The sequence below is a fragment of the Callionymus lyra genome, chromosome 10 (genome assembly GCF_982586985.1).
Source record: "Callionymus lyra chromosome 10, fCalLyr1.hap1.1, whole genome shotgun sequence".
Taxonomy (NCBI): Eukaryota; Metazoa; Chordata; class Actinopteri; order Syngnathiformes; family Callionymidae; genus Callionymus; species Callionymus lyra.
The window spans coordinates 15524645-15544650 of record NC_141827.1 but is presented as its reverse complement, the minus strand read 5'-3'; the positions used below and the strand labels follow the sequence as shown (position 1 = coordinate 15544650).

The 20006-nt window shown below is 36.9% G+C and overlaps 1 protein-coding gene across 2 annotated transcripts in view; it reads right to left on the bottom strand.

Moving 5' to 3' along the window:
* dlgap4b (discs, large (Drosophila) homolog-associated protein 4b) overlaps positions 1-18544 on the bottom strand; it is a 103924-nt gene extending 85380 nt beyond the window's left edge. For both annotated transcript variants that reach the window (XM_087800407.1, XM_087800406.1), the window contains exon 1: positions 18355-18544. The gene's annotated coding sequence lies outside the window, so the exon portion shown is untranslated. The remainder of the gene's footprint in view (positions 1-18354) is intronic.
* Between the last annotated feature and the right edge of the window lie 1462 nt (positions 18545-20006).

Below are 20006 nucleotides of genomic sequence, written 5' to 3'. Positions count from 1 at the left end.
CAGAGAGGGAAGGGTTTTTGTTCCAACCAGTCAAGCACACAATAGTTAACGAATCAGGTGTCGGCTTAAACAAGCAACACCTGGCTGACAATTAATGGATTACTGTCTTCAGACGCCTGATTGGTTCAACTATATGTGCTTGAATGGTCGGAACCAAAACCTGCACCATCTCGGCCATTTTCTGGACCAGTGCAATCTGTCAGAGCCGACCAGGAGCTCAGACAGCTGTAAAAGGACAGGGAGAGACAAGAGCATTTTAGGTGAGGGTTTAGAGGGAGGAGTCTGAGCATAGAGTCTGATTATAGAGGGAACAAAGTACAAAATATTAGATGTTAGCTTGGTCCAGTTTCAGTAAATTGGAACTTTTTTTGTGTTGGACTTGACCTAGATTCACCAGATATTGCAATCCATTTCATTTATTTAAGTTTCTCTTTTCTTTCTTTTTTCTTTTCTTTAGCCCCTAAAACTTTGTCTTTTCCATTCGTCCTGCAATTCGACTCCTACTTGCCACAGTTTCAGCAATCAGGTCAGCTGTTAGCCTATATAGAGGAAGAGGAACTCCAAGACCTAGATTTTGTGTCACTTGAGATTGCAATAAATCACACTTGTAGACCTTAAAGCATCACTTTTTCCTTAGTATGATGAGTCGGTCACACTGGAAGAACAAGGTTCAGTATAAATTATGGAGTTGAGCTACTTGGGAAGGTCAACCCATTTCCAAAAACCAACTTGTTCACATAATTATGATCTTGCAAAAAACTGTATAACCACAAAAAAGGTCTTAGAACGTCTTGTACAAGATAAGATAAATAGCAAAGCATAATTTACTTGGCAGGAGCTAAAAGAACCTTTCAGATAAAAGACGACAAGATTGGTTCCCTTGTTGTTGCACTGTTTGATGTTTGATTGTTAATTGAGGTATTGAATCACGAGGTTTTGAACATGCCGCCAGCTGAACATCCTTAAGTGATTATGGTAGGTATTATGGAGGACTAACCGTGGAATTCTCAATGGTTTCAACTTAGGTGTTGGCGGGAGAACCAACAAGGTGTGCGTCTCTTATCTTTAAAACCATGAAAGGATGACAAACAATACAAAAACGGTTTATAGTTTCACATTGTTAAACTGAAAAAATCTTTATATGCATGCGGGGCTGAAAATACCTACCACCAGCTGCGAAGTATTCATTCTACAAAATCCACAGACAGACTCCAGAGGCAAGACAGTGAGAACACATCCACACATCCGTGAGCAACCAGGGGAAGTAGCAGCTCCTAGACACAGTCTACCAGTGTAAAAAAAATGTTTGGGATTCCATTAGTGAAAACACTAAAATGGTTTCAAAGTGTAAGAAAGTGCCTATAATTGGAAATAAAATCAATTTAAAATGAAAGAATAAATGGTTTTCATTAACTTGATTTTTCTTTTTATTGAATTATACAAAATGGTATAAATGAGAAACATCCTCCTTTTAGTGGAATTACATTTGTTGCAGAGGAAATTGAACCATTTTATCTGTGGAACTATGACCAGAAGGTTATATATTCCTTGTTACAAATTCATGGACTGAAGAAATTGAAATAGCGAAAGTGAGAAACTTTCATATGTCCAATCTGTGGTCAACAGCTTAAGGATGCTAATCAAAAAGAGCCATTTTTAATTAGTATTTTGTAATTGATTGAATCACAAAACTGATTTTAAAACTCCCTCCGGCTTTCAAAGCATGAGGAAACTGAGTGAAAATCTTGCAAATCCCAATACCTGAATTTGAATATCTGGTAATACCCAACCCACATAATTCAAACTGAAACTATAGCTGTTTCCTAAATATGATCGTCGAAAAATGCCCACTCGTGAAAACATATATCCAGCCATTAAGGATTCAAAATTGACATTCATCATAAGATAAATGAAGATAAGATAATAATCCCATTATTCTTCCCATATTGGGGACATGTGGGTTGTTAGAGCAGTTCACAAAACAATGGTTAACCGAACAAGAATAATAATGAACAAATATTATAAACCAAAACGATTACAAACATTAATAAATACAAACTATAACAATTAACAGCAATAATATTCATAAATAACATGATAATAAACTTATTGAAAATAATAAACACAATAAATAATAATGATAATGGAATAGAGTAATAATATACATAATACAATTAAATGTGTTAAATGATAAATAAAGTAATAATACATATAGAAACAACAAAAAGCATTAGTATACATTTAGTACAGAAGTGCAGGGAGGGACATTTTTTTTAATAATAATAATAATAATAATCTCTATTTATATAGCGCCTTTCTAGACCAAAAAATGAAATATAACAGCAGCGGAATCTCTCCTTCCTTCATTTTTTATGTCTAGTTTTTATTACACATAATCATGTTTCATTTGACCAAACTAAACAATATGAAAGTTTCAGAAGGCTTTGAAATCCTCAGCGTCATACACTCGCAGAACGAGAGGTTACGAGAGTACATTATCAAATAATAATGGGGTTCATTACTTCTGCAACAGCAAATAATGCGCTGCTTCTATCTGTATAAACAACACATACTGATGGAGTACAATAGGAGTCCAGGATCCATTTAAGATACACTTAAATAAACACATTAGTTGCACAAAAGGAAACTTTGATAGGTATAACAATTCATGCAGTTCTGACGCCGCACCTTGTTCATCTCTCACTCCTTCTTTCCCCTTACTCTTGGACAAGACCTGATATACTTGAAATCCTCCAGTTGGGACCAGAAATAATCTCTAAACCAACCTTTTTCCAGTGACGCTCTATAGACTCACTTATTTTGATATTAGGCTCATCACACTCATCAAGAAATTGTATCAAAGGGTAAACAGCTTTTCCTTGGTACGAGATCTAGCAATTTAGCAGAGAATAGATCTAGAATTAATTGAATAATTTCAATGTCGTAATAGTCTCCTACCCAGATGCAACACTATTAGACTTAGGGACTCGTTCATGCCTCGTTGCTATTAGATTGTTTAATTCTGAGTTTGGGGTCAGGAGTTGATTGAAAAGATGATTCTATTCTATGTACCCATTTTCTTTGGATCTATTTCTTTGTGTTATCCTCTGATCCATCCATCCATCCATCCATCCATCCATCCATACATCCATACATCCATCCATCCATCTAGTCCATCGCACCTCAAAGCTTGTGATAACCTGAGATTCTGTGACTGCAATAATCAGTATTTCCTGCCGTGCTGGAGGAGAAGTCTACGGCCGTTTAGTTAAATCTATTGACCATTCGGAATGGATTTGTATCACATCTCAATAAAAGCCTGTTATAGGAGACTTCCAGAGCATATCACTCAGTTCATACGGCTCGGTTTTGCTTTAAAACTGTTTGTGTGCATAATTTGACCACCCGGGTCTTGCGGAAATACTGCAAGAAACAAAGACTGTCCAGCAGCAATTTTAGGTGTATAATCCAAAATCCATTCCATATTTCTCAAAGAGCCAGGAAGAAATATCAGCAAACATTCACACTCGTAACATGGATAAAGAAATTGGAAGATTACATCACATTTATCCTATTTTTTCATTCATGAAAAGTTTGCTTGTTGTTTTGATTATTAAATCTCCTTCTAAAATATACTTTAACACTGTAATCCATCCAAGATGCTTCTTCTTTAATGAACAAGTGCGTCAAATGGTGACCAGAAAACATGTCATGGAGCAAAAAAGGTCACCAAGAGTCTGACATTCTAATGATTCCATTCTACTTAACAATAACAATATCCTGCCAAATGAATTGCAGAGTAATTCAACCGCAACATGCTTTTATACAGATTATTGCTCAAGCATTAGTCTGTTTCCTTTCATTGTATGAACGACCGCTCATGATCACATTTTCATTTTAATCTTCTCCGTAATGATATTAACTTATATGGGCCACGTCCAAGCTGTTTGTAGGCAGCTGCAGTAGAAGCTAAGTAGACATATAATGGGCAAAATAAAATCAGGTCACGGGTGCTAAATGTGAAGGTTGGATGAAAGCAAGCCTTGTGCCTCCAGTGGGAGTATTGCACTTAAAAATCCAACAACTCATTTGACCTCGACCACCTGTACACAGAAAGTTAACCTTTTAATCACTTTAATTTAACTCATTATAACATAACCAAATCTGGATCAGGAGAATGTATCAGTTTACTGTTTCCCATATACTTGACATGTGACAGAAAACTAATAATAAGAATCATAATATGATAAATAATAATAAAAGTCAGTACAAGGTGAGTGCCTTTCCTTCGGCTGCCTCTGCAGTGACAAGTTATCAATGACTCAGAATGCAGGAGAGTAAGAAAGGATGGTGAAGCAGCGTTTCACCGCTAAGCTACTGTGACGCCGCAAGAGAGATGATTAGCTACACTTAGTCTCCGGTCTCTGATATGCCGGGGTCACCTTAGGCCTTATAATCCGACACAGATATGATTTTATAATCTTGTTTGACTTTATAAACACACATTAATGCAGAACTTCAGGTTGCTGGATCAAATCGTTGCCATGTAGAGTGGTATGGTTTTAAATATAGGATCAAATTTACTTCACTGCAGGTAATTTGTATACAGTTTCATCTATTTACTTAATTGTATTACTTTTGTTTGTATTAAAAATGAGTTAAATCCAAACTAAAAGGTTCAAAAGTATCAGGTAAAAGTAAGAATATACAAAGAGACACAGAAGTAACAATGACAAAGAAGGATTGACATGCAGAATTATTTATTTATTTATTTTAAAGGCTGCTGAGCGCTCGTAGCATGAGTATGGATTATAAAGCTAATGTTTAATGAAAGATGAAGAATAAGATGTTGCGGTCTAGGTAGGTTTTATTTTTAAATGAGTCAATTTCCATGACAGTAACATGTGATTCCCAAACCACATACATACCATTTAAACCCAATTTAAGTTTTAGCCATTGCGCATACATAACATCTCACTTTAAAATTATTCCCATTCATACTTTATTAAAGTTGCACACAGAAGGCTGGCACTGAAAATCTGTTGGCGACAAAGGGAAAAGTTCATGAAGCCTTGACTGACGCTGGCAGAGAGAAATGTGTTTGGATTTCCACTGGGTGGTGAAATTCTTTGTAGTTGTAGATCAAAGCGTGATTCTGATGTATAGATTTATTAATATGCCACATTAGGAATACATTACCATTGTGCTCACTGCCTCAGAAGCTGCCGTCCTTTGTTAATAATGCTGGGAAAACCAACATTCCCGCCAACTGTCTCCACATTGGAGGTCGTTTTTGCAGACTTGCTATTCCAGCTCACAAATGAAAACTACGGCGATGCTTAAAACCACTTCTTCCTCAACATTGTTTATTTTTAAATAAATTAATTCAATGATTTTCATATTGAAAGGTTTTCTTATTGATTGATAAAATGAAATATTTTTTATATACATATATTTGAATTTCTAATTCCAATAACTCAAAAATACAATATCTAAATCAAAAACTTTTAGATTGTAACATTTTAAATTCAACAGAGCTATCCGACAATACCGGATATAATGGCTACGAATAGCTATAAGTTTATTAAATTATAATTACTTAAATTAGAATATCAAACTCTATTTGTGAAAGTAAATATGTTCATTTAAGATAGTTTTATTTTTAATTTCAATGAATAAAAGAAAAAATCTAATTCAACCTTTTAAAATGAAACAACAACTCAGTTTCAATAAATAAATTCAAAGTTTAACATTTAAAATGTACGATACAAGCATTCAATATTCGGATGTCAGTGATCGTCTTCCATAGATGAGACAACCAGAGGAGAGAAATCTTTTCAGGCTGTTGCTCCTAAGCTTTGGAACGATCTTCCTCTCTCTTTGTGCTTGATGATCTACTGACTCCTTTAAGAAACATCTTAAGACGTTTCTATTTGTTCAGGCTTTTCCTTGAATTTCTCGAACTCCTGTGTTGTTCTCAGTATTATCTTGATCTTTAAAGTATGTACTTTTTTTTTTTTTATTGTTTTGATTGTCTAAGTGCTTTGTGACCCTGGTCTCGAAAAGCGCTATATAAATAAATATTACTGACTTACTTACTTACAACACACATCACTGTCTTCGCTTCTCTCGCAGCTGCCTGATCAAATGTTTGATTCCAGACTCTAATGTAATCCGACAGTTATGCCAGGATTCAGTAGAACTGCTATGATTTATGTAGCAATTTTTCAGTGACTTCTAGTGACCATTAACACAAGAAAAAATACATCCACTGTCATCATTGTAGTTGTCACTGTAGGAATAAACAAAGACAACATTATTTTCTCCTATAATGGTCATACATCAGAACAGTACTTTACATTTGACATACTTTACCAACAACCTTGGAGCTTTGGAGCTTTGATAACAAAGCAAATCTTTTGAAAAAATATCGATAAGTCGATAACTTTACATGTCACGCTTTATATGTAATTCAACACATGAAATTGTTTAAAATGTAGGGTTAGCATACATGCTTTAAAATATCTATTTCAAAGGTAATTTATATTTATATTTTTATATTTTCTTGTTATTTCATATGTTCTCCGTTTGGATATATTAGTCCTCTACATCATATCAATGGCATATAAAAGTAGTGAGAGCAGGAGCTAATACAAATATTTCATAGCACTCAGAAAACAACACTAAACTTCACTCTGTTGTAATAAAACGGATCTAAGTGTGTCGTCACCTCCTGAGTGTAGGTTATGTATTCCTTAGCAATCACTTAAGACCATTGCAAAGATAGTTTTAAAGACATAGTCGGACATTTCTAAGCCAGAGTCAATCCGATTCTTGTTAAGATTCTGATCTATTAAGGGTGCATAGCAGTTCAGCTGCAAATCTTCTCACACAGTTTGCTTCATCTTCCTTAGCTCATTTGAATTTTAAAAAAATCACTCCAGTCTACGCTGATTTAATATATTTTCACTTTCATGTAGTGTAGCAGCGGAAAGTGAGGAGATGAACCCGATTGAGTGGTACCACATATAGTGCAAGACATACATTAACATAGACGATACTAAACAAGAAACATTCATATATTAGGATGGCCTTCATACGGAAAATAAACAAAAAGGCATTCAGTTTGACAAAAAAAGAAAAAGTCTTTGCATCAAGGTCCTCTATTTCTGCTTATGAATGAGGGTTCCACAGTTTGTTTTGAATTAAACGTTGAGCAGTGAACTAATGATCAAAAAAACAATTGTTCTCTGGACACGGGAGCCTTCAATCAGCCCGATCACAGCAGGGGTTAGTCCAGTAACACAGTTTTCATGTGGCTGAAACTAGCTCGACATCACCTGGCCTGTATAAAAATCAGGGGCAATTTGTGTGCACACGTTCTAGAAAATATTCCTTGTCGACAACACAGGCTGCATTATCAACATTACAATTATGAGTCGAATACAATATACAATATACAAAAATACAATACATTAAAATAGTTCTTAATATTCCAGTCACATTGATTGAAACGAGCAATCCATAAATAGGTAGGTAGAACTTTATTGATCCCTCAGGAGGTCTCCTTCAGGAAATTGTTTTTTTCCAATTAGCCACAGCAATACAGCAATTTTTCATAAAAAATAAATCAAAATAAAATAAGAACAAGAACAAAGAGAAATAAAGAGAAAGAACAAGATGATACAATCGAGGTCTAAAGATGAAGATAAAGAACATAGATCAAAGAAAAATAACAAAGACAAAGGATACAAAGATTAACATAGAACAGAACATCATGATACTTTTAGTTGTTAAAAAACAATCATGGATCATTCAGATGCTCATAAATAGAGAAAGTTGGAATTAAAGGCACCTATTTAAGTTGGTGTTGCATCATGCATTGATGGAAGACGAACTAGTTAGCGAGACCGATTACCCCAGCTACTTAAAGTTTAGTCTTGGTTTCCGGACGATCGGCACATTGGCAGTTGGCTCCTACAATTAATTCCTTGAGTAGTTGACAGTTTTTAAAAAGAACTGCGACATGAGATACCAGTGGCTTTTTCTCTCGACGTAATTGCACAGGATATAGTGGGGAGTTCATGGAATTCCACCTGAATTACAAATGTTATCTATATCTGCAAAACACCAAAAAAGTTTTTTTTTTAAAACCAATAGAAAAAAAAGTAGGATTAGTTTTGGTTGCGAGACTTGAGCCATGGTACTGAGTACTATCAGTATCCTGCCGCAATCAGCACAGAAAATACAACCTTTACAAATAGAATGTATTCATTTTATATTTTATAGGGAGGAGACTGTGCAGTCTTCAGGCCAGAACCATCAGGTTAAAGGTCATCTTCTTTCAACGTTCGTCAGGAGACTCAACTCCCTCCATGTCCTACCATCACCCTCACCTCTGCTTGCACTACCTGTGCATTAAATTTGTTAATTTTGTTGTTATTCTGTTAATTAGATTATCTAAGTATTGTTGATTATTTATTTCATTTTGTTAATTATTTATTTTTTATTTATTATTCATTTTTTGCATCGTGGATCAGAGAGGACCACAATGTCATCTATGCTGTATGTCTTAATACATGTATATTTGACAATAAAAGAACTTCAACTTCAACTTGAATATTAATACTACGCTTATTATAGTATCCCTTGAAGTGTAAAATGAGAAAATACCATGTTTGGAACTATGCAATCTGAACACAAAGTAGGTATGACAGTATCGATTAAACAGATGAATCCTTGACTCTCACTTGAGAATTGTTGACGTACAACAGGACATACAGTTGACTTGTACAAATCAGTTCAATGATGCGGACAACGAAATATTGTAATACGATGTAGTTCAAGTGGTTAAAACTAGACGATCTGGGAATTCTTAATGTCATTCATTTGCATAAAAACATTCCATGTTGTATGTTTTTTGACCAGAGATAAGAAAACCAAGAGCACACAACCTCAGTCATGTAAGATCATTTAGAAAATGTTAAACACACGAGAAACTCTTATCTTGTCGGAAGAAAACGTTCATAAAAATTGTCTACAGAACCAAGTTGACTTGTGGAGAGATGTTGACTGCAGCCATTTTCTTAATGCTATGGTTCTCACTGACCTGCCAGAGAAGGAGTTTCTGTTCAGGCCATCATTCATCGAGCAGCAGAGGGAAGGATCTGCATCTTAATGCGAGTCTGACTGTGTGACAGCTTTGTTATTAGGTGGCTCGGTTGGGAGATGAGTAAATCAATGTCTAGTTCAAGCAGGAATAATGACTCTAAAGACAATAGATGTTCACACGACTCAACACACCCACACGATCAAGAACATTTTAAATAAAGTGTTCTTCAAAATACAAAAACGACTTATTATTCATGCAACGACAAGGACTCGTTTACCATTGAAAAAGACGCTCAGGATATAAATTATCTCCAGAATCTTCTCACATGCCTCTTGTAATCAGTAATTCAACACACAAGACGCTAAACCAAAACTTCAAGAAGTAAAAGCGAGAAATTCACAAAAAAAATGTAATTTAAAATCAGAGAGTGACATATAGTGGTGAAATAAAGATGACAGATGATGCTGTATCACTAAACAAATGATGCTGTATCACTAAACAAATGATGCTGTATCATGATACAGATGATGCTGTATCATGATACAGATGATGCTGCATCACGATACAGATGATGCTGCATCAGTATACAGATGATGCTGGATCACGATACAGATGATGCTGTATCACAATACAGATGATGCTGCATCACGATACAGATCATGCTGCATCACGATACAGATCATGCTGCATCACTATACAGATGATGCTGTATCACGATACAGATGATGCTGCATCATGGTAAAGATGATGCTGTATCACTATACAGATGATGCTGCATCACTATACAGATGATGTTGGTTCTTGATACAGATGATGCTGTATCACGATACAGATGATGCTCCATCATGATACTGATGATGCTGCATCACTATACAGAGGATGCTGTATCACGATACACATGATGCTGCATCACTATACAGATGATGCTGTATCACGATACAGATGATGCTGCATCATGGTACAGATGATGCTGCATCATGGTACAGATGATGCTGTATCACTATACAGATGATGCTGCATCATGATACAGATGATGCTGTATCACTATACAGATGATGCTGCATCATGATACAGATGATGCTGCATCATGGTACAGATAATGCTGCATCATGGTACAGATGAGGCTGTATCATGATACAGATGAGGCTGTATCATGATACAGATGAGGCTGTATCACTATATATATATATATATATACAGTGTATATCTGTTTCCTGGCTTTTCTTAAACACTGATATCTAAACAGATCATAACAATTACAACATAATTGTTAATCTCCTATGATTAGGAATAATCATAACAATCATTAAGACAATATGGTTAGCATGAGTTTAGCATCCTTAAGGAACATTTCATTATAATCCCAAAACTAACCCTGAGTGCATCCATCACAAGAGCATTTCACACACGGCTGGCCTGGATGTTGTTTGTTGTCACACTCTGTCAAGTTACAGCTTAAAGTGAATCACCGTGGACAAAACAAATCCCAATGGCAATCATGACTGTGACAAGGGCACACGTAATTGTCATTGGATTCAAACTTGTGACCTCAGAAGAATACATTACTTCATAATCATGACGAAAAGAGGCAGATTGGAATTCATTAGCGAGTTTGTTGCTGTAAACAACCTGAATTGGTGGCTCATTACATGTAGTCTCAGCACATTACGGTGTTGTTGTGATGCAAAACATTTCATTTAGTAAACCCCTTTGAACTCGCAAGATTTAATTTCAAGTACTCGTTTGGTTGGAGCAGAGTTCAACAGTAAAACCGCTCACTTACAAAGATGGTGACATTCATTCATTCGCGCCTTTTAATATGATCTGAAAACGGTCAAATCTGATCTATTTTATACATTTGTAATAACTATTCAGTGAGGGATGGTTTGAATACGTACTAAAAATAGAAAACCAAATGGACAGAGAGTACCATTATTGCATGTTGGTACAGTTTAATCGAAATTATTAATACGGCCATTGTAGCACATTCAAATCTGGACGATAAGATAGGTTTTCATTAATCTAATGACTACAGTCTACCTTCCCTAAAAAAAACAATCATTCATGACAATTTAAAACTACTAGTGCATCAGAACCACACTGACTGTAGTAAAGTGGTATTAGGTTACTTGAAATGTTACATTTTGACAATTAAAGTCATGAGAAATACAGACTAAATATGTTCAGAATGAAGAGTAACAGCTATGCTTCTTTTATTCAGAAATTAAATGAATGACAAGCATGTCATGTCTTCTATATTTGTAAAGCAAGTAAGTAAAGTGAAGGTTATTTCTAAAGAGCCTTTCTAGACCAGGGTCAAAAAGCGCTTTAACAACCAAAAACAATACGCAGTTAAAATATATACTTTAAAAGGCCAAGACACATAAGACAAACACAGGAGTCCCAAGAAATCAGGGAAAAGCCTGTACAAATAAAAATGTCTTAAGATGTTTCTTGAAGGAGTCAGTAGATCATCAAACACAGAGGGAGAAGAAGATCGTTCCAAAGCTTAGGAGCAACAGTCTGGAAGGATTTCTCTCCTCTGGTCCTGAACTGTGTGCGAGGAACCATCAGTAGATTCTGATCCACAGACCTAAGAGCCCGAGCTGGGGTGTAAGGCTGGATCAGATCACCGAGTTTGACCATGAATAGTTCTGAAAGTAAGAACCAGAATTTTTAAATTGATCTTGAAAGAAACTGGCAGCCAGTGAAGAATTTTAAAGCTCGGGGAAATGTGAGTTCTTCTACTAGAACGGGTCAGAATTGTCGCTGCAGAGTTTTGTATTAACTGTAGGCGAGACATCTCCTTCGTTTTTAGACACCAAAATAAATTGTTACAATACTCTAAACAAGAAGACACAAATATTAATAATATATTAATATTAGATGGATAGATGGATGGATTGTGGATGAATAGAAAGAAGGATGATATGTATAACATAATATATGTAGTGATATTTGTAGTATCCACTTAACTTGCCGTAATTCAAATATCATTAAAGCCACGAGAATTACAATTGAGATGTTTGTTAATAGAAACCACTGCATAAAAAATAAATCTGCAATTTAATATTTCTTTAAAATATGTGCTGGTACTAAGTGCATGTATATTTTATGTGTCCCATTTCTGTGTCCATACTTGCCCTGTCTCCAGCAGGACAGTCATATCCATGTTGTGTGTGGAATTACAACAACTGTGATGCCGAGGCTCCCTTCTTGCCAGAATGAACTCTTGCCAGCTGGACTATTCCGGCCCAGCACGGTTACCTCAACTTTTGGCTCTGGAACAGGTGGAGAAAAAAAAAAAGGAAGTCTGGAGCTCATGCCTGACCACGCTGCCTCAGGGGACGCAGGACGTAAAGTTTAATTAGAGTGCGGTGCACCCCGGCTGAGGAGTGGACGCTTTAATTGATGTCAAAAACCATCTCGCGTCCGGCCAGATGAGCGCACCCTATATTGCACTTATATTACTGCAGGAGAGGAGCGTGTAAGGTTTGAGTGGCCCTCATTCAGTTCGTTTAAAATCCAACTGTTTTTAAAAAATGGAAATTATGAGTCAAAATCTTCCAATTATGGCATCATCTGATGACAACATGCACAGAACCTGCTGCAACAAATACTTATTGAGGTTTTTTGACATTTTGAACAATTTTTTCGATTCTTCTGCAGACACTGGCACAATGACGAACGCGCTCTTTCGGTAATGGCGTTAATATTTATAACTTCTGAAACCTGAGCGAGATCTAGAGTCTGATAGATGATCACAGATTTCCTCTCATGCATCCCATCCCTGGAGAGCAGGAGACATCACCTTTTTCCTGAAATAAATCCACACTATTGCAGTAACAACGCACTGGAACTTTATTGCCACAGATATTATCACCAAATATTTGTCTTTACTTTCATATTTATCCTGTTGTGGATGCAGTTTTATGTAACACCTCGAGTCTGCAGATATTTAATCCTGCACTTATATCGATGTATCGCGCATGTTGCTGCACATATTCTCTTTCAGCAGCAATTGATCAAAACGGAAGTAATTTGCTTAAAGGTTACAGCCGAGGTCTGATAATATCCGGGGAAGGTCTTAGAAGTCGACACAACCACCAGTAAACACTCTCACTAGTATTTTCTGATGCAAGCACGACGCTTCATTAGACAGCTCTGGTTTACCAATGATGGCTAAATATGTGTATTAAATTAAAACAGGTCATTTCTATGAATATTCATAAAAGCTCTTATTCATACGGTGTCAAATGATGGTGGATATTATTATAATCTAATCTGGTAACAAGAATTTGACAGCTGAAGAAAACCCTGCGGCTACATTTCAGTGAGGACTGGAAATCTGGGGACGTTTAAAGAACGTGATGCAATAAGACCAAGTCATTTCCATTTCCAGTTTTTTACGGCGTCAACAAATGTTATGTAAGCGACATAAACTTTGATTGGTTTTGAAAAATATATCAAACCAAGAGTGTCACTGCATGTTCCAAAACAACAAAAAGCTGTGTGAGTGTGTTGTGCAACCTTGTGCACGAGAGATGAACTATTTAGCAGCAATTAAGTTTGTTTAATTATTATGGGCACAAAAAGCAGGAAGAAATGATGCACAATATCTTGACAGCTGCTGCTGGCAGGAGTGAAGAGACCACCACGCACCACCTAGCCTTCATTTCTCAGTGGAACCAACATCCCACTCGATTTCATATGAAGTCAAATTCGACCACATCCCGCGATCTATTCATCCATCCATCCATCCATTCATCTATCTATTCATCCATCCGTCCATCCATCTACATATTCATCCATCTATCTATCCAACAACCCATCTATCTTTTCATCCATCTATCTATCTATTCATTCATCTAGCTATACAACCATCCATCTATTTATCCATCCATCCAACCATCCATCAACCTATTCATCCATCTATCTATCCAACAACCCATCTATATATTCATCCATCTATCTTCCAACCATCTATCTATCTATTCATTCATCTAGCTATACAACCATCCATCTATTTATCCATCCATCCAACCATCCATCAACCTATTCATCCATCTATCTATCCAACAACCCATCTATATATTCATCCATCTATCTTCCAACCATCTATCTATCTATTCATTCATCTAGCTATACAACCATCCATCTATTTATCCATCCATCCAACCATCCATCAACCTATTCATCCATCTATCTATCTATCCAACAATCCATATATCTATTCATTCATCTAGCTATCCAACCATCCATCTATATATTAATCCATCTATCTATTTATACGACCATCCATCTATCTATTCATCCATCAATTTATCCATCTATCTATTTATCCATCTATCTATCTAACCATTCATCTATCTATTCATCCATCCATCCATTAATTCATCTATCTATCTATTCAACCATCCATCTATCTATTCATCCACCATCCATCAATCTATCTATCTATTTATCAACCGTCTATCCATCTATCTATTCATCCAACATCCACCTATTCATCCACCAACCATCCATCTATCTATTCATCCACCATCCATCCATCTATCTATTCATCCACCAACCATCCATCTATCTATTCATCCACCATCCATCCATCTATCTATTCATCCACCATCCATCCATCTATCTATTCATCCACCAACCACCCATTTATCTATTTATCCATCTATCTATTCATCCACCATCCATCCATCTATCTACTCATTTATCCATCCATATTTTCATCCATCCATGTATCTATGCATTCATCCATCTATTTATTCATCCACCATCCATTCAAATATCTATTTATAAATCCATCCCTCAACCCATATATCTATTCATCCACCTTCCATCCATCTAACTATTTATCCATTCATCCCTCCACCCATCCATCATTTCATCCATCTCTGCACATATCTATCTATTCATCCACTATCCATCCATCTATCCATCCATCCATCCATCCATCCATATATCCATCTATCCATCTATCCATCTATCCATCTATCCATCTATCCATCTATCCATCTATCCATCTATCCATCTATCCATCTATCCATCTATACGACCATCCATATATCTATTCATCCATCAATGTATTCATCTATCTATTTATCCATCCATCTATCTAACCATCCATCTATCTATTCATCCATCCATCCGTTCATTCATCTATCTATCTATTCATCCATCTATCTATTCATCCACCATCCATCAATCTATCTATCTATTTGTCAACCGTCTATCCATCTATCTATTCATCCAACATCCACCTATTCACCCACCAACCATCCATCTATCTATCCATCCACCAACCACCCATTTATTTATTTATCCATCTATCTATTCATCCACCATCCATCCATCTATCCATCCATCCATCCATCCATCCATCCATCCATCCATCCATCCATCTATCCATCTATCCATCTATCCATTCATCTATTAATACAGCCATCCATCATCCATCCATCTATTAATCCATCCCTCCATCCACACTGTTTATCCAAGGCGAGGTTGTGTGAGAAAAGGCCCAGACAAATCCCAGAAAAATCCATCCAGAGCTTCAGAAAAAATACAGATCCTGAAATGAGTGCAGTCATTTTCAGGTGATTCATCGAATCTGAAAATTGCATATTTTAACAGACCTAAGGAGTTTGGACCTACACACATGTGGCGTAATTATAGCGAGAAAGAGACTTGCTAATTCCATGAAGGAGAAAACAAAGAAAATTTAAAAAAAGGATATTTTTTTGCAAATGGTTCAGAGGCAGCTCATCTGCTAAAGCCATCGCAGCTTTGAATACGTTTGAACACACAGGGACACAAAAAAGGTCCTTAAAGTTGAGTCAAAAAAGTCATAAATTCCATGACAAATTGCAAAGTTAAATGGTTGCATGTCGCTCTGTTCCATGCACGTTCAGCTGAGCTACTAGTAAATCATATTAAATATATGTGAACATTGACTACAGTTGTCGTACTCCAAAAACTACATTATATTAACTAAAATAAATCCACTCATCTTTCAAGACCACCAAGGATATATTTGTCAGCGGTGAAAAAAACACAACATTTTTGGGGGCAAATCACATCCAAAATGGCCATGGGCGAGAGTTAGTGTACTAATGTGCGTGCATTTGGGAAAGAGACTAGCGAGAGAGGGCAGGGTGATGCTGTGAGTGACGAGATAGGATGAGACACAGCTGAGTGAGCGCATACATGCAGGACAGAAAGTCCAAGTATGGCAAAGTGGAGGAGACATTAAGTGAACAAGAGGACAAGCATGGACATTAATGCTAAGCGCTAGCACAGCATGCAATTTTATGGGTGTTTTATATATTTATTTATCGAGGCGAATTGAGGCAAATGAAAGCAACTACTAGCAGTTAGGCTGCTTTCCAGGTCAGTCCTAAAGCTGCACTAAAAGCACAGCCAGATCTAAATCCAATGTTAATTTGATGGAATGAAATACACTCTATTTGACAACCCAGGCATCTTGTTTTATGCACATCAAATGATTACAATCCAGACCAACATTCACACATTCGACATGGTTCGGGATCAATTATTTTGGATTGATTTCATCAGGTGGATAATTTTAAGCTGCGGTAAACTATATGGTTTCCTCCGACTGTTGATTCTGCCTATTAAATTGAGTGGTCTCCTGTCAGAGCGGTGTTTATGATTCATTTGAGCTTTAGGTGACCTTGTGAATATGGGACAAGAAATCTAGGCTAAGTCAGCATCCCTGGGAAACATTAGGCGGCTCAGATGGCTGCTGCGCTGCACATGTATTATTCGTGATGAGAGCGTATTTGTATCAAAGGAAGAAGTGTAAGCTGTCATCAAGAGTACATAGCATTTCCTAATAGTACTTTCGGCAATAGAAAACCTCAGAAACTCACTAACTTGTGGTTTGACAGCAACCATGAGCAAAAACAAAATGATGGTGGACGACATTTTGATATATTTTAAGTCACATTTTATTGTTTACTTAATTCATGTTTTTTTTCCGGTTTCACCGGTTTATGTCAATTTCAATATTGGCCTAGTGTGTACTAGATTAAGTGTATGTACTAATACTGACTAGTAAGTTAGTTCCCTTATGCATTTAAGACGTCACCTCTTTAGATTTATCCTTAGCTTTTAAGGGAAAATTAATATTTGAATATTTACTGAAAAGCGCTAACCAAGGTAATTATCTTACTCAGCAGAACAAACATTTTTTTGTGATATGATGTATTCTGTACCTTAGATCTCAAGTTCCTTATATCTACGGTCTCTTTTTTTAGGCACACTTCTTCTAGAAAGCATGGTGTTGAATAATAACACAACATCGTACTGCATCTCTTCAGAAGCATCAGTTATTTACTTAATGTTCAAGGGGTAGAAAGACTGACGGATCCAGGGCCACATTAAGGGTTAGCATCTTTACCCTGGAATTGGAATGACTTTCGGATTCTCCAGTCGGTGTCTAGTTACAAGCGATGATGGAAAAATTTGAACCGATGTTGATCTTTATTCTTTGGTATGTAATGTCATTTTATTTTTTCATTCGGCCTTCTATCTATCGTTGGGATTTTTTGCTCTTTTTTATGCCAGTGGTGGGCAACTACATTTTCTAAGTGGGCACATATACAGTGGCTGTCGTGAGGGGCCATCAAGCAAAAGTAAAGGAATGACGTTTTTTTTAAATATGATTTTTATTCACTTAAATCTTTTTGAGGGGCAAATAAATGACAAAAGCGCAGGACAACAGTTATAAAATAGCCATTGTCAAAATTGTCAAACTTAGATAATTAATAAATAATCGAAATAAATACTAATAAATGTTAGAGCAGATAAAAAAAAAAAGAATGTAAGCAAATCTTGGCATTTTAGTTTAATGGCACCACATTCTTTGCGGTTTTTGACAAATATGTATTATTATCAAAATGTAATTATTTTTCTCTATTGCTACTTCGACCCAAACCTCCTCTCGCATTTTACAGGAAACTTGAGCACGCAGGCGAAGAGAAACATTTTTTGCTGGGTGATGGCATTAGTAACATTTATCTCGTCTGGATAACGCAGTGTAAAAACAGTAAACACTGCATTTGGAGCGATAACATCGATGTGACTCATTGACACACACACACACACACTTGAACTGACCACTGCTACACAGCAAATAAAAAAAACATGATGTGCGTCTACATGGATCCTTTAAACAGGATCAACAGTTTCTGCTCGATGTCGTCGCTTCTTACCTTCGACAGAAGCCTGAAGTCTGGAGAGGATCTTCATCCGAGCTGTGCCACTAAACTTCCACCACCAGCAGGAACGACGGTTTCCAGGACGCGACAGGGGGGGGAGAGAAAGGAGAATAAGATGGACGGTTTTTTTTGTCCTTTATTCGTCCGGAGAGTGTCTGTGTCTCCCGCTAAGTGAGGAGCAGGAGATCCGGTCCAGAGTGTCCATCACCACCGAGGAGGAGATTCACCGACTGACGAGAGAGAGAGCAGTGGTGGTGGTGTGCGCGCACATGTGTTCGTGCGCCTACGTGCGCGTGGATGTGTGTCTCGGAGAAAGAGAGAGAGAGAGAGAGAGAGACCAAAGAAAAGTACAAGGAGACGAGAATTGTCAAGAGATTTGGTCTGATCTCTTCTAAAATATCCCCGTCGACATTCATGTATTATTCATCGGGCCAGTCAGGGTCACTGGGTCCACCCAGCGGTCATCGGCGAGAGGCACTACTCATTCACCAATTGTCCTCGCCAATTGACCTAAATGTGCTATTCTTCAGTGCCTGGAAAGGAAACCAGCGCCCAGGGGAAATACACACGCAAAAAAAAGAAGCATCACACAGCACGTAGTTTTTAATCATTTAGTCAAGTGAGATCATAAAAGAAAAAGAGGTAGAAGATGATATTTAGTTTATTATCGGGTGCATAGGAGGGATTGTTTGTTTTGAGCAAATATGTATTGGCCATGTGGCAATGGCATGGACTGTGACTAAATCTTTAAACAAGTTGTTTGAATCCAGAGCAGGCACCAGCCTTGTTGTTTTTGTACTTAAATATTGATTAGACATGCTGGAGTAAGCAGATCTGGGGAGAAAAACTGCCTCATTCTTGCACACGATCACTACTCAAAGCAAATGTAATACACCCAAAAAAACACATTTTTTTGACCTACTCCCGTCTGACTTTCATTTGTAAGTAACGCATGTCTGTCACACTTTGTCTAAAAAGCAACATGTAACAGTAAATCACAGGCGAGAAAATGGACGAGTGAAAAATACATGAGAGGAGACTGTTTCAGAACCGCGGACAGCTCCCTGGTAATTTGTAGTTTTCAACTAGGCCAGACAGTTTGTCCTCGATCTTGCTGCCACGATGGCTCCTCATTTAGAATTCGGAGTAAAAGGCCAGAGATACGCATGGATTAGAGCCATTGTGCTGTAATTTCCAACGTGAAACGTGCGAACACAAGGTTCAGACAAGCTGCTACAGCTGAAGGACCCCAAGGTCATTGCTTTATTATAGACCTGCTTCCACCTGTCACATTTGATCTTATTGTCCCCCATGAGCTGAAGGCTGGAGAGAGAAAAAAAAAAGGAGTATTTCTCAGAGCGATTACATTCACTTGATGTACACATACATGCACATAATGTACCCATCACTAATGAATTATCTAGTAACCATGAAAGTGAAGAAATAAGTCTCCTGTGACTCAGTTTTGATAAACTGCTGATGCTCAGTGGTTTAGTTGTAAGACTAGGTATTCAGGGCCTCTTTGATTTAGCAATCTATCTTTGGGTCTTCCATCAACTCCTCCTCCAAGTGCTTTGACACAACCGTTTTACCTCTAATGGTATTGGATTGGTTTATTCTCTGTAAATGCTTTTTTGGACTTGAGA